Raw genomic sequence first — 15,157 nt, forward strand, 5'->3', positions numbered from 1 at the left:
TATTTATTGAGCCTATTTAATAAGCCTATTTATTGAGCCTATTTAATAAGCCTATTAATTGAGCCTATTTAATAAGCCTATTTAATAAGTCTATTTAACAAGCCTATTTAATAAGCCTATTTAATAAGCCTATTTAATAAGCCTATTTAATACGCCTATTTAATAAACATATTTAATAAATATTTAATGAGCCTATTTAATAAGTCTATTTAATAAGCCTTTTTAATAAGCCTATTAAATAAGTCTATTTAATAAGACTATTTAATGAGTCTATTTAATAAGTCTATTTAATAAGCCTATTTAATAAGTATTTAATGAGCCTATTTAATAAGCCTATTTATTGAGCCTATTTAATAAGCCTATTTAATAAGTCTATTTAATAAGCCTATTTAATAAGCCTATTTATTGAGCCTATTTAATAAGCCTATTTAATAAGTCTATTTAATAAGCCTATTTAATAAGCCTATTTAATAAGCCTATTTATTGAGCCTATTTAATAAGCCTATTTATTGAGCCTATTTAATAAGTCTATTTAATGAGCCTATTTAATAAGCCTATTTAATAAGTATTTAATGAGCCTATTTAATAAGTCTATTCAATAAACCTATTTAATAGGCCTATTTAATAAGTCTAAGTTGCTGAAATAAGCCTATTTAATAAGCCTATTTAATAGGCCTATTTAATAAGTCTAAGTTGCTGAAATAAGTCTATTTAATAAGCCTAAGTTTCTGAATGAGCCTATTTAATAAGCCTAAGTTGCTGAAATAAGCCTATTTAATAAGCCTATTTAATAGGCCTATTTAATAAGTCTAAGTCGCTGAAATAAGCCTATTTAATAAGCCTAAGTTGCTGAATGAGCCTATTTAATAAGCCTAAGTTGCTGAAATAAGCCTATTTAATAAGCCTAAGTTGCTGATTAAGCCTATTTAATAAGCCTAAGTTGCTGAATAAACCTATTTAATAAGTCTAAGTTGCTGAAATAAGCTTATTTAATAAGGCTATTTAATAAGCCTAAGTTGCTGAATAAACCTATTTAATAAGCCTAAGTTGCTGAAATAAGCCTATTTAATAAGGCTATTTAATAAGTCTAAGTTGCTGAAATAAACCTATTTAATAAGCCTAAGTTGCTAAAATAAGCCTATTTAATGAGGCTATTTAATAAGTCTATTTAATAAGCCTATTTAATAAGCCTATTTAATAAGCCTATTTAATAAGCCTATTTAATACGCCTATTTAATAAACATATTTAATAAGTATTTAATGAGCCTATTTAATGTCTATTTAATAAGCCTTTTTAATAAGCCTATTTAATAAGTCTATTTAATAAGCCTATTTAATAAGTCTATTTAATAAGTCTATTTAATAAGCCTATTTAATAAGTATTTAATGAGCCTATTTAATAAGCCTATTTATTGGGCCTATTTAATAAGCCTATTTATTGAGCCTATTTAATAAGCCTATTTATTGAGCCTATTTAATAAGCCTATTTATTGAGCCTATTTAATAAGCCTATTTAATAAGTCTATTTAATAAGCCTATTTAATAAGCCTATTTAATAAGCCTATTTATTGAGCCTATTTAATAAGCCTATTTATTGAGCCTATTTAATAAGTCTATTTAATAAGCCTATTTAATAAGCCTATTTAATAAGTATTTAATGAGCCTATTTAATAAGTCTATTCAATAAGCCTATTTAATAGGCCTATTTAATAAGTCTAAGTTGCTGAAATAAGCCTATTTAATACGCCTGTTTAATAGGCCTATTTAATAAGTCTAAGTTGCTGAAATAAGTCTATTTAATAAGCCTAAGTTTCTGAATGAGCCTATTTAATAAGTCTAAGTTGCTGAATAAGCCTATTTAATAAGCCTAAGTTGCTGAATAAACCTATTTTATAAGTCTAAGTTGTTGAAATAAGCCTATTTAATAAGGCTATTTAATAAGCCTAAGTTGCTGAAATAAGCCTATTTAATAAGGCTATTTAATGAGCCTAAGTTGCTGAAATAAGACTATTTAATAAGCCTAAGTTTCTGAACTAAGCCTATTTAAAAAGGCATATTTAATAAGTCTAAGTTGCTGAAATAAACCTATTTAATAAGCCTAAGTTGCTAAAATAAGCCTATTTAATGAGGCTATTTAGTAAGTCTATTTAATAAGCCTATTTAATAAGCCTAATTAATAAGCCTATTTAATAAGCCTATTTAATACGCCTATTTAATAAACATATTTAATAAGTCTATTTAATAAGTCTATTTAATAAGCCTATTTAATAAGTATTTAATGAGCCTATTTAATAAGCCTATTTATTGAGCCTATTTAATAAGCCTATTTATTGAGCCTATTTAATAAGCCTATTTTTTGAGCCTATTTAATAAGCCTATTTATTGAGCCTATTTAATAAGCCGATTTAATAAGTCTATTTATTAAGCCTATTTAATAAGCCTATTTAATAAGCCTATTTATTGAGCCTATTTAATAAGCCTCTTTAATTAGCCTATTTATTGAGCCTATTTAATAAGTCTATTTAATAAGCCTATTTAATAGGCCTATTTAATAAGTCTAAGTTGCTGAAATAAGCCTATTTAATAAGCCTAAGTTGCTGAATAAGCCTATTTAATAAGCCTAAGTTGCTGAAATAAGCATATTTAATAAGCGTAAGTTGCTGAAATAAGCCTATTTAATAAGGCTATTTAATAAGCCTAAGTTGCTGAATAAGCCTATTTATTAAGTCTAAGTTGCTGAAATAACGCTATTTAATAAGCCTAAGTTGCTGAAATAAGCCTATTTAATAAGCCTAAGTTGCTAAAATAAGCCTATTTAATGAGGCTATTTAATTAGTCTTTTTAATAAGCCTATTTAATAAGTATTTAATGAGCCTATTTAATAAGCCTATTTATTGAGCCTATTTAATAAGCCTATTTATTGAGCCTATTTAATAAGCCTATTTATTGAGCCTATTTAATAAGCCTATTTATTGAGCCTATTTAATAAGTCTATTCAATAAGTCTATTTAATAAGCCTATTTAATAAGTATTTATTGAGCCTATTTAATAAGCCTATTTATTGAGCCTATTTAATAAGCCTATTTATTGAGCCTATTTAATAAGCCTATTTATTGAGCCTATTTAATAAGCCTATTAATTGAGCCTATTTAATAAGCCTATTTAATAAGTCTATTTAACAAGCCTATTTAATAAGCCTATTTAATAAGCCTATTTAATAAGCCTATTTAATACGCCTATTTAATAAACATATTTAATAAATATTTAATGAGCCTATTTAATAAGTCTATTTAATAAGCCTTTTTAATAAGCCTATTAAATAAGTCTATTTAATAAGACTATTTAATGAGTCTATTTAATAAGTCTATTTAATAAGCCTATTTAATAAGTATTTAATGAGCCTATTTAATAAGCCTATTTATTGAGCCTATTTAATAAGCCTATTTAATAAGTCTATTTAATAAGCCTATTTAATAAGCCTATTTATTGAGCCTATTTAATAAGCCTATTTAATAAGTCTATTTAATAAGCCTATTTAATAAGCCTATTTAATAAGCCTATTTATTGAGCCTATTTAATAAGCCTATTTATTGAGCCTATTTAATAAGTCTATTTAATGAGCCTATTTAATAAGCCTATTTAATAAGTATTTAATGAGCCTATTTAATAAGTCTATTCAATAAACCTATTTAATAGGCCTATTTAATAAGTCTAAGTTGCTGAAATAAGCCTATTTAATAAGCCTATTTAATAGGCCTATTTAATAAGTCTAAGTTGCTGAAATAAGTCTATTTAATAAGCCTAAGTTTCTGAATGAGCCTATTTAATAAGCCTAAGTTGCTGAAATAAGCCTATTTAATAAGCCTATTTAATAGGCCTATTTAATAAGTCTAAGTCGCTGAAATAAGCCTATTTAATAAGCCTAAGTTGCTGAATGAGCCTATTTAATAAGCCTAAGTTGCTGAAATAAGCCTATTTAATAAGCCTAAGTTGCTGATTAAGCCTATTTAATAAGCCTAAGTTGCTGAATAAACCTATTTAATAAGTCTAAGTTGCTGAAATAAGCTTATTTAATAAGGCTATTTAATAAGCCTAAGTTGCTGAATAAACCTATTTAATAAGCCTAAGTTGCTGAAATAAGCCTATTTAATAAGGCTATTTAATAAGTCTAAGTTGCTGAAATAAACCTATTTAATAAGCCTAAGTTGCTAAAATAAGCCTATTTAATGAGGCTATTTAATAAGTCTATTTAATAAGCCTATTTAATAAGCCTATTTAATAAGCCTATTTAATAAGCCTATTTAATACGCCTATTTAATAAACATATTTAATAAGTATTTAATGAGCCTATTTAATGTCTATTTAATAAGCCTTTTTAATAAGCCTATTTAATAAGTCTATTTAATAAGCCTATTTAATAAGTCTATTTAATAAGTCTATTTAATAAGCCTATTTAATAAGTATTTAATGAGCCTATTTAATAAGCCTATTTATTGGGCCTATTTAATAAGCCTATTTATTGAGCCTATTTAATAAGCCTATTTATTGAGCCTATTTAATAAGCCTATTTATTGAGCCTATTTAATAAGCCTATTTAATAAGTCTATTTAATAAGCCTATTTAATAAGCCTATTTAATAAGCCTATTTATTGAGCCTATTTAATAAGCCTATTTATTGAGCCTATTTAATAAGTCTATTTAATAAGCCTATTTAATAAGCCTATTTAATAAGTATTTAATGAGCCTATTTAATAAGTCTATTCAATAAGCCTATTTAATAGGCCTATTTAATAAGTCTAAGTTGCTGAAATAAGCCTATTTAATAAGCCTATTTAATAGGCCTATTTAATAAGTCTAAGTTGCTGAAATAAGTCTATTTAATAAGCCTAAGTTTCTGAATGAGCCTATTTAATAAGCCTAAGTTGCTGAAATAAGCCTATTTAATAAGCCTAAGTTGCTGAATAAGCCTATTTAATAAGCCTATTTAATAAGTATTTATTGAGCCTATTTAATAAGTCTATTCAATAAGCCTATTTAATAGGCCTATTTAATAAGTCTAAGTTGCTGACATAAGCCTATTTAATAAGCCTATTTAATAGGCCTATTTAAGAAGTCTAAGTTGCTGAAATAAGTCTATTTAATAAGCCTAAGTTTCTGAATGAGCCTATTTAATAAGCCTAAGTTGCTGAAATAAGTCTATTTAATAAGCCTAAGTTTCTGAATGAGCCTATTTAATAAGCCTAAGTTGCTGAAATAAGCCTATTTAATAAGCCTAAGTTGCTGAATAAACCTATTTTATAAGTCTAAGTTGCTGAAATAAGCCTATTTAATAAGGCTATTTAATAAGCCTAAGTTGCTGAAATAAGCCTATTTAATAAGGCTATTTAATGAGCCTAAGTTGCTGAAATAAGACTATTTAATAAGCCTAAGTTTCTGAACTAAGCCTATTTAAAAAGGCATATTTAATAAGTCTAAGTTGCTGAAATACACCTATTTAATAAGCCTAAGTTGCTAAAATAAGCCTATTTAATGAGGCTATTTAGTAAGTCTATTTAATAAGCCTATTTAATAAGCCTAATTAATAAGACTATTTAATAAGCCTATTTAATACGCCTATTTAATAAACATATTTAATAAGTCTATTTAATAAGTCTATTTAATAAGCCTATTTAATAAGTATTTAATGAGCCTATTTAATAAGCCTATTTATTGAGCCTATTTAATAAGCCTATTTATTGAGCCTATTTAATAAGCCTATTTATTGAGCCTATTTAATAAGCCTATTTATTGAGCCTATTTAATAAGCCGATTTAATAAGTCTATTTATTAAGCCTATTTAATAAGCCTATTTAATAAGCCTATTTATTGAGCCTATTTAATAAGCCTCTTTAATAAGCCTATTTATTGAGCCTATTTAATAAGTCTATTTAATAAGCCTATTTAATAAGCCTATTTAATAAGTATTTAATGAGCCTATTTAATAAGTCTATTTAATAAGCCTATTTAATAGGCCTATTTAATAAGTCTAAGTTGCTGAAATAAGCCTATTTAATAAGCCTAAGTTGCTGAATAAGCCTATTTAATAAGCCTAAGTTGCTGAAATAAGCCTATTTAATAAGCGTAAGTTGCTGAAATAAGCCTATTTAATAAGGCTATTTAATAAGCCTAAGTTGCTGAATAAGCCTATTTAATAAGTCTAAGTTGCTGAAATAACGCTATTTAATAAGCCTAAGTTGCTGAAATAAGCCTATTTAATAAGCCTAAGTTGCTAAAATAAGCCTATTTAATGAGGCTATTTAATAAGTCTATTTAATAAGCCTATTTAATAAGTATTTAATGAGCCTATTTAATAAGCCTATTTATTGAGCCTATTTAATAGGCCTATTTATTGAGCCTATTTAATAAGCCTATTTATTGAGCCTATTTAATAAGCCTATTTATTGAGCCTATTTAATAAGCCTATTTATTGAGCCTATTTAATAAGCCTATTTAATAAGTCTATTTAATAAGCCTATTTAATAAGCCTATTTAATAAGCCTATTTATTGAGCCTATTTAATAAGACTATTTAATAAGTCTATTTAATAAGCCTATTTAATAAGCCTATTTAATAAGTCTATTTAATGAGCCTATTTAATAAGCCTATTTAATAAGTATTTAATGAGCCTATTTAATAAGTCTATTCAATAAACCTATTTAATAGGCCTATTTAATAAGTCTAAGTTGCTGAAATAAGCCTATTTAATAAGCCTATTTAATAGGCCTATTTAATAAGTCTAAGTTGCTGAAATAAGTCTATTTAATAAGCCTAAGTTTCTGAATGAGCCTATTTAATAAGCCTAAGTTGCTGAAATAAGCCTATTTAATAAGCCTATTTAATAGGCCTATTTAATAAGTCTAAGTTGCTGAAATAAGCCTATTTAATAAGCCTAAGTTGCTGAATGAGCCTATTTAATAAGCCTAAGTTGCTGAAATAAGCCTATTTAATAAGCCTAAGTTGCTGATTAAGCCTATTTAATAAGCCTAAGTTGCTGAATAAACCTATTTAATAAGTCTAAGTTGCTGAAATAAGCTTATTTAATAAGGCTATTTAATAAGCCTAAGTTGCTGAATAAACCTATTTAATAAGCCTAAGTTGCTGAAATAAGCCTATTTAATAAGGCTATTTAATAAGTCTAAGTTGCTGAAATAAACCTATTTAATAAGCCTAAGTTGCTAAAATAAGCCTATTTAATGAGGCTATTTAATAAGTCTATTTAATAAGCCTATTTAATAAGCCTATTTAATAAGCCTATTTAATAAGCCTATTTAATACGCCTATTTAATAAACATATTTAATAAGTATTTAATGAGCCTATTTAATAAGTCTATTTAATAAGCCTTTTTAATAAGCCTATTTAATAAGTCTATTTAATAAGCCTATTTAATAAGTTTATTTAATAAGTCTATTTAATAAGCCTATTTAATAAGCCTATTTATTGAGCCTATTTAATAAGCCTATTTAATAAGTCTATTTAATAAGCCTATTTAATAAGCCTATTTAATAAGCCTATTTATTGAGCCTATTTAATAAGCCTATTTATTGAGCCTATTTAATAAGTCTATTTAATAAGCCTATTTAATAAGCCTATTTAATAAGTATTTAATGAGCCTATTTAATAAGTCTATTCAATAAGCCTATTTAATAGGTCTATTTAATAAGTCTAAGTTGCTGAAATAAGCCTATTTAATAAGCCTATTTAATAGGCCTATTTAATAAGTCTAAGTTGCTGAAATAAGTCTATTTAATAAGCCTAAGTTTCTGAATGAGCCTATTTAATAAGCCTAAGTTGCTGAAATAAGCCTATTTAATAAGCCTAAGTTGCTGAATAAGCCTATTTAATAAGCCTATTTAATAAGTATTTAATGAGCCTATTTAATAAGTCTATTCAATAAGCCTATTTAATAGGCCTATTTAATAAGTCTAAGTTGCTGACATAAGCCTATTTAATAAGCCTATTTAATAGGCCTATTTAAGAAGTCTAAGTTGCTGAAATAAGTCTATTTAATAAGCCTAAGTTTCTGAATGAGCCTATTTAATAAGCCTAAGTTGCTGAAATAAGTCTATTTAATAAGCCTAAGTTTCTGAATGAGCCTATTTAATAAGCCTAAGTTGCTGAAATAAGCCTATTTAATAAGCCTAAGTTGCTGAATAAACCTATTTAATAAGCCTAAGTTGCTGAAATAAGCCTATTTAATAAGGCTATTTAATGAGCCTAAGTTGCTGAAATAAGACTATTTAATAAGCCTAAGTTTCTGAACTAAGCCTATTTAAAAAGGCATATTTAATAAGTCTAAGTTGCTGAAATACACCTATTTAATAAGCCTAAGTTGCTAAAATAAGCCTATTTAATGAGGCTATTTAGTAAGTCTATTTAATAAGCCTATTTAATAAGCCTAATTAATAAGACTATTTAATAAGCCTATTTAATACGCCTATTTAATAAACATATTTAATAAGTCTATTTAATAAGTCTATTTAATAAGCCTATTTAATAAGTATTTAATGAGCCTATTTAATAAGCCTATTTATTGAGCCTATTTAATAAGCCTATTTATTGAGCCTATTTAATAAGCCTATTTATTGAGCCTATTTAATAAGCCTATTTATTGAGCCTATTTAATAAGCCGATTTAATAAGTCTATTTATTAAGCCTATTTAATAAGCCTATTTAATAAGCCTATTTATTGAGCCTATTTAATAAGCCTCTTTAATAAGCCTATTTATTGAGCCTATTTAATAAGTCTATTTAATAAGCCTATTTAATAAGCCTATTTAATAAGTATTTAATGAGCCTATTTAATAAGTCTATTTAATAAGCCTATTTAATAGGCCTATTTAATAAGTCTAAGTTGCTGAAATAAGCCTATTTAATAAGCCTAAGTTGCTGAATAAGCCTATTTAATAAGCCTAAGTTGCTGAAATAAGCCTATTTAATAAGCGTAAGTTGCTGAAATAAGCCTATTTAATAAGGCTATTTAATAAGCCTAAGTTGCTGAATAAGCCTATTTAATAAGTCTAAGTTGCTGAAATAACGCTATTTAATAAGCCTAAGTTGCTGAAATAAGCCTATTTAATAAGCCTAAGTTGCTAAAATAAGCCTATTTAATGAGGCTATTTAATAAGTCTATTTAATAAGCCTATTTAATAAGTATTTAATGAGCCTATTTAATAAGCCTATTTATTGAGCCTATTTAATAGGCCTATTTATTGAGCCTATTTAATAAGCCTATTTATTGAGCCTATTTAATAAGCCTATTTATTGAGCCTATTTAATAAGCCTATTTATTGAGCCTATTTAATAAGCCTATTTAATAAGTCTATTTAATAAGCCTATTTAATAAGCCTATTTAATAAGCCTATTTATTGAGCCTATTTAATAAGCCTATTTAATAAGTCTATTTAATAAGCCTATTTAATAAGCCTATTTAATAAGTCTATTTAATAAGTATTTAATGAGCCTATTTAATAAGTCTATTCAATAAACCTATTTAATAGGCCTATTTAATAAGTCTAAGTTGCTGAAATAAGCCTATTTAATAAGCCTATTTAATAAGCCTATTTAATAAGTCTAAGTTGCTGAAATAAGTCTATTTAATAAGCCTAAGTTTCTGAATGAGCCTATTTAATAAGCCTAAGTTGCTGAAATAAGCCTATTTAATAAGCCTATTTAATAGGCCTATTTAATAAGTCTAAGTTGCTGAAATAAGCCTATTTAATAAGCCTAAGTTGCTGAATGAGCCTATTTAATAAGCCTAAGTTGCTGAAATAAGCCTATTTAATAAGCCTAAGTTGCTGATTAAGCCTATTTAATAAGCCTAAGTTGCTGAATAAACCTATTTAATAAGTCTAAGTTGCTGAAATAAGCTTATTTAATAAGGCTATTTAATAAGCCTAAGTTGCTGAATAAACCTATTTAATAAGCCTAAGTTGCTGAAATAAGCCTATTTAATAAGGCTATTTAATAAGTCTAAGTTGCTGAAATAAACCTATTTAATAAGCCTAAGTTGCTAAAATAAGCCTATTTAATGAGGCTATTTAATAAGTCTATTTAATAAGCCTATTTAATAAGCCTATTTAATAAGCCTATTTAATAAGCCTATTTAATAAGCCTATTTAATACGCCTATTTAATAAACATATTTAATAAGTATTTAATGAGCCTATTTAATAAGTCTATTTAATAAGCCTTTTTAATAAGCCTATTTAATAAGTCTATTTAATAAGCCTATTTAATAAGTTTATTTAATAAGTCTATTTAATAAGCCTATTTAATAAGCCTATTTATTGAGCCTATTTAATAAGCCTATTTAATAAGTCTATTTAATAAGCCTATTTAATAAGCCTATTTAATAAGCCTATTTATTGAGCCTATTTAATAAGCCTATTTATTGAGCCTATTTAATAAGTCTATTTAATAAGCCTATTTAATAAGCCTATTTAATAAGTATTTAATGAGCCTATTTAATAAGTCTATTCAATAAGCCTATTTAATAGGTCTATTTAATAAGTCTAAGTTGCTGAAATAAGCCTATTTAATAAGCCTATTTAATAGGCCTATTTAATAAGTCTAAGTTGCTGAAATAAGTCTATTTAATAAGCCTAAGTTTCTGAATGAGCCTATTTAATAAGCCTAAGTTGCTGAAATAAGCCTATTTAATAAGCCTAAGTTGCTGAATAAGCCTATTTAATAAGCCTATTTAATAAGTATTTAATGAGCCTATTTAATAAGTCTATTCAATAAGCCTATTTAATAGGCCTATTTAATAAGTCTAAGTTGCTGACATAAGCCTATTTAATAAGCCTATTTAATAGGCCTATTTAAGAAGTCTAAGTTGCTGAAATAAGTCTATTTAAAAAGCCTAAGTTTCTGAATGAGCCTATTTAATAAGCCTAAGTTGCTGAAATAAGTCTATTTAATAAGCCTAAGTTTCTGAATGAGCCTATTTAATAAGCCTAAGTTGCTGAAATAAGCCTATTTAATAAGCCTAAGTTGCTGAATAAACCTATTTTATAAGTCTAAGTTGCTGAAATAAGCCTATTTAATAAGGCTATTTAATAAGCCTAAGTTGCTGAAATAAGCCTATTTAATAAGGCTATTTAATGAGCCTAAGTTGCTGAAATAAGACTATTTAATAAGCCTAAGTTTCTGAACTAAGCCTATTTAAAAAGGCATATTTAATAAGTCTAAGTTGCTGAAATACACCTATTTAATAAGCCTAAGTTGCTAAAATAAGCCTATTTAATGAGGCTATTTAGTAAGTCTATTTAATAAGCCTATTTAATAAGCCTAATTAATAAGCCTATTTAATAAGCCTATTTAATACGCCTATTTAATAAACATATTTAATAAGTCTATTTAATAAGTCTATTTAATAAGCCTATTTAATAAGTATTTAATGAGCCTATTTAATAAGCCTATTTATTGAGCCTATTTAATAAGCCTATTTATTGAGCCTATTTAATAAGCCTATTTATTGAGCCTATTTAATAAGCCTATTTATTGAGCCTATTTAATAAGCCGATTTAATAAGTCTATTTATTAAGCCTATTTAATAAGCCTATTTAATAAGCCTATTTATTGAGCCTATTTAATAAGCCTCTTTAATAAGCCTATTTATTGAGCCTATTTAATAAGTCTATTTAATAAGCCTATTTAATAAGCCTATTTAATAAGTATTTAATGAGCCTATTTAATAAGTCTATTTATTAAGCCTATTTAATAGGCCTATTTAATAAGTCTAAGTTGCTGAAATAAGCCTATTTAATAAGCCTAAGTTGCTGAATAAGCCTATTTAATAAGCCTAAGTTGCTGAAATAAGCCTATTTAATAAGCGTAAGTTGCTGAAATAAGCCTATTTAATAAGGCTATTTAATAAGCCTAAGTTGCTGAATAAGCCTATTTAATAAGTCTAAGTTGCTGAAATAACGCTATTTAATAAGCCTAAGTTGCTGAAATAAGCCTATTTAATAAGCCTAAGTTGCTAAAATAAGCCTATTTAATGAGGCTATTTAATAAGTCTATTTAATAAGCCTATTTAATAAGTATTTAATGAGCCTATTTAATAAGCCTATTTATTGAGCCTATTTAATAGGCCTATTTATTGAGCCTATTTAATAAGCCTATTTATTGAGCCTATTTAATAAGCCTATTTATTGAGCCTATTTAATAAGCCTATTTAATAAGTCTATTTAATAAGCCTATTTAATAAGTATTTAATGAGCTTATTTAATAAGTCTATTTAATAAGCATATTTAATAGACCTATTTTATAAGTCTAAGTTGCTGAAATAAGCCTATTTAATAAGCCTATTTAATAGGCCTATTTAATAAGTCTAAGTTGCTGAAATAAGCCTATTTAATAAGCCTAAGTTTCTGAATGAGCCTATTTAATAAGCCTAAGTTGCTGAGATAAGCCTATTTAATAAGCCTAAGTTGCTGAACAAGCCTATTTAATAAGCCTAATTTGCTGCAATAAGCCTTTTTAATCAGCGTAAGTTGCTGAAATAAGCCTATTTAATAAGCCCAAGTTGCTGAAATAAGCCTACTTAATTAGGCTATTTAATAAGCCTAAGTTGCTGAAATAAGCCTATTTAATAAGCCTATTTAATAAGCCTATTTAATAGGCCTATTTAATAAGTCTAAGTTGCTGAAATAAGCCTATTTAATAAGCCTATTTAATAGGCCTATTTAATAAGTCTAAGTTGCTGAAATAAGCCTATTTAATAAGCCTATTTAATAGGCCTATTTAATAAGTCTAAGTTGCTGAAATAAGCCTATTTAATAAGCCTAAGTTGCTGAATGAGCCTATTTAATAAGCCTAAGTTGCTGAAATAAGCCTATTTAATATGCCTAAGTTGCTGATTAAGCCTATTTAATAAGCCTAAGTTGCTGAATAAACCTATTTAATAAGTCTAAGTTGCTGAAATAAGCTTATTTAATAAGGCTATTTAATAAGCCTAAGTTGCTGAATAAACCTATTTAATAAGTCTAAGTTGCTGAAATAAGCTTATTTAATAAGGCTATTTAATAAGCCTAAGTTGCTGAATAAACCTATTTAATAAGTCTAAGTTGCTGAAATAAACCTATTTAAAAATGCTATTTAATAAGCCTAAGTTGCTGAAATAAACCTGTTTAATAAGGCTATTTAATAAGCATAAGTTGCTGAAATAAGCTTATTTAATAAGCCTAAGTTGCTGAAATAAGCCTATTTAATAAGGCTATTTAATAAGTCTAAGTTGCTGAAATAAACCTATTTAATAAGCCTAAGTTGCTAAAATAAGCCTATTTAATGAGGCTATTTAATAAGTCTATTTAATAAGCCTATTTAATAAGCCTATTTAATAAGCCTATTTAATAAACCTATTTAATATGCCTATTAAATAAACATATTTAATAAGTATTTAATGAGCCTATTTAATAAGTCTATTTAATAAGCCTTTTTAATAAGCCTATTTAATAATTCTATTTAATAAGACTATTTAATAAGTATATTTAATAAGTCTATTTAATAAGCCTATTTAATAAGTATTTAATGAGCCTATTTAATAAGCCTATTTATTGAGCCTATTTAATAAGCCTATTTAATAAGTCTATTTAATAAGCCTATTTAATAAGCCTATTTATTGAGCCTATTTAATAAGCCTATTTAATAAGTCTATTTAATAAGCCTATTTAATAAGCCTATTTAATAAGCCTATTTATTGAGCCTATTTAATAAGCCTATTTATTGAGCCTATTTAATAAGTCTATTTAATAAGCCTATTTAATAAGCCTATTTAATAAGTATTTAATGAGCCTATTTAATAAGTCTATTCAATAAGCCTATTTAATAGGCCTATTTAATAAGTCTAAGTTGCTGAAATAAGCCTATTTAATAAGCCTATTTAATAGGCCTATTTAATAAGTCTAAGTTGCTGAAATAAGTCTATTTAATAAGCCTAAGTTTCTGAATGAGCCTATTTAATAAGCCTAAGTTGCTGAAATAAGCCTATTTAATAAGCCTAAGTTGCTGAATAAGCCTATTTAATAAGCCTAAGTTGCTGAATAAACCTATTTAATAAGTCTAAGTTGCTGAAATAAGCCTATTTAATAAGGCTATTTAATAAGCCTAAGTTGCTGAAATAAGCCTATTTTATAAGGCTATTTAATGAGCCTAAGTTGCTGAAATAAGACTATTTAATAAGCCTAAGTTTCTGAACTAAGCCTATTTAAAAAGGCATATTTAATAAGTCTAAGTTGCTGAAATAAACCTATTTAATAAGCCTAAGTTCCTAAAATAAGCCTATTTAATGAGGCTATTTAGTAAGTCTATTTAATAAGCCTATTTAAAAAGCCTAATTAATAAGCCTATTTAATAAGCCTATTTAATACGCCTATTTAATAAACATATTTAATAAGTCTATTTAATAAGCCTATTTAATAAGTATTTAATGAGCCTATTTAATAAGCCTATTTATTGAGCCTATTTAATAAGCCTATTTATTGAGCCTATTTAATAAGCCTATTTATTGAGCCTATTTAATAAGCCTATTTATTGAGCCTATTTAATAAGCCGATTTAATAAGTCTATTTATTAAGCCTATTTAATAAGCCTATTTAATAAGCCTATTTATTGAGCCTATTTAATAAGCCTCTTTAATAAGCCTATTTATTGAGCCTATTTAATAAGTCTATTTAATAAGCCTATTTAATAAGCCTATTTAATAAGTATTTAATGAGCCTATTTAATAAGTCTATTTAATAAGCCTATTTATTAGGCCTATTTAATAAGTCTAAGTTGCTGAAATAAGCCTATTTAATAAGCCTAAGTTGCTGAATGAGCCTATTTAATAAGCCTAAGTTGCTGAAATAAGCCTATTTAATAAGCCTAAGTTGCTGATTAAGCCTATTTAATAAGCCTAAGTTGCTGAATAAACCTATTTAATAAGTCTAAGTTGCTGAAATAAGCTTATTTAATAAGGCTATTTAATAAGCCTAAGTTGCTGAATAAACCTATTTAATAAGCCTAAGTTGCTGAAATAAGCCTATTTAATAAGGCTATTTAATAAGTCTAAGTTGCTGAAATAAACCTATTTAATAAGCCTAAGTTGCTAAAATAAGCCTATTTAATGAGGCTA

Source organism: Petromyzon marinus, unplaced genomic scaffold (genome assembly GCF_048934315.1).
Source record: "Petromyzon marinus isolate PM22_M1 ecotype Great Lakes invasive population unplaced genomic scaffold, UKy_Petmar_22M1.pri1.0 PM_G_Scaffold_4, whole genome shotgun sequence".
Taxonomy (NCBI): Eukaryota; Metazoa; Chordata; class Hyperoartia; order Petromyzontiformes; family Petromyzontidae; genus Petromyzon; species Petromyzon marinus.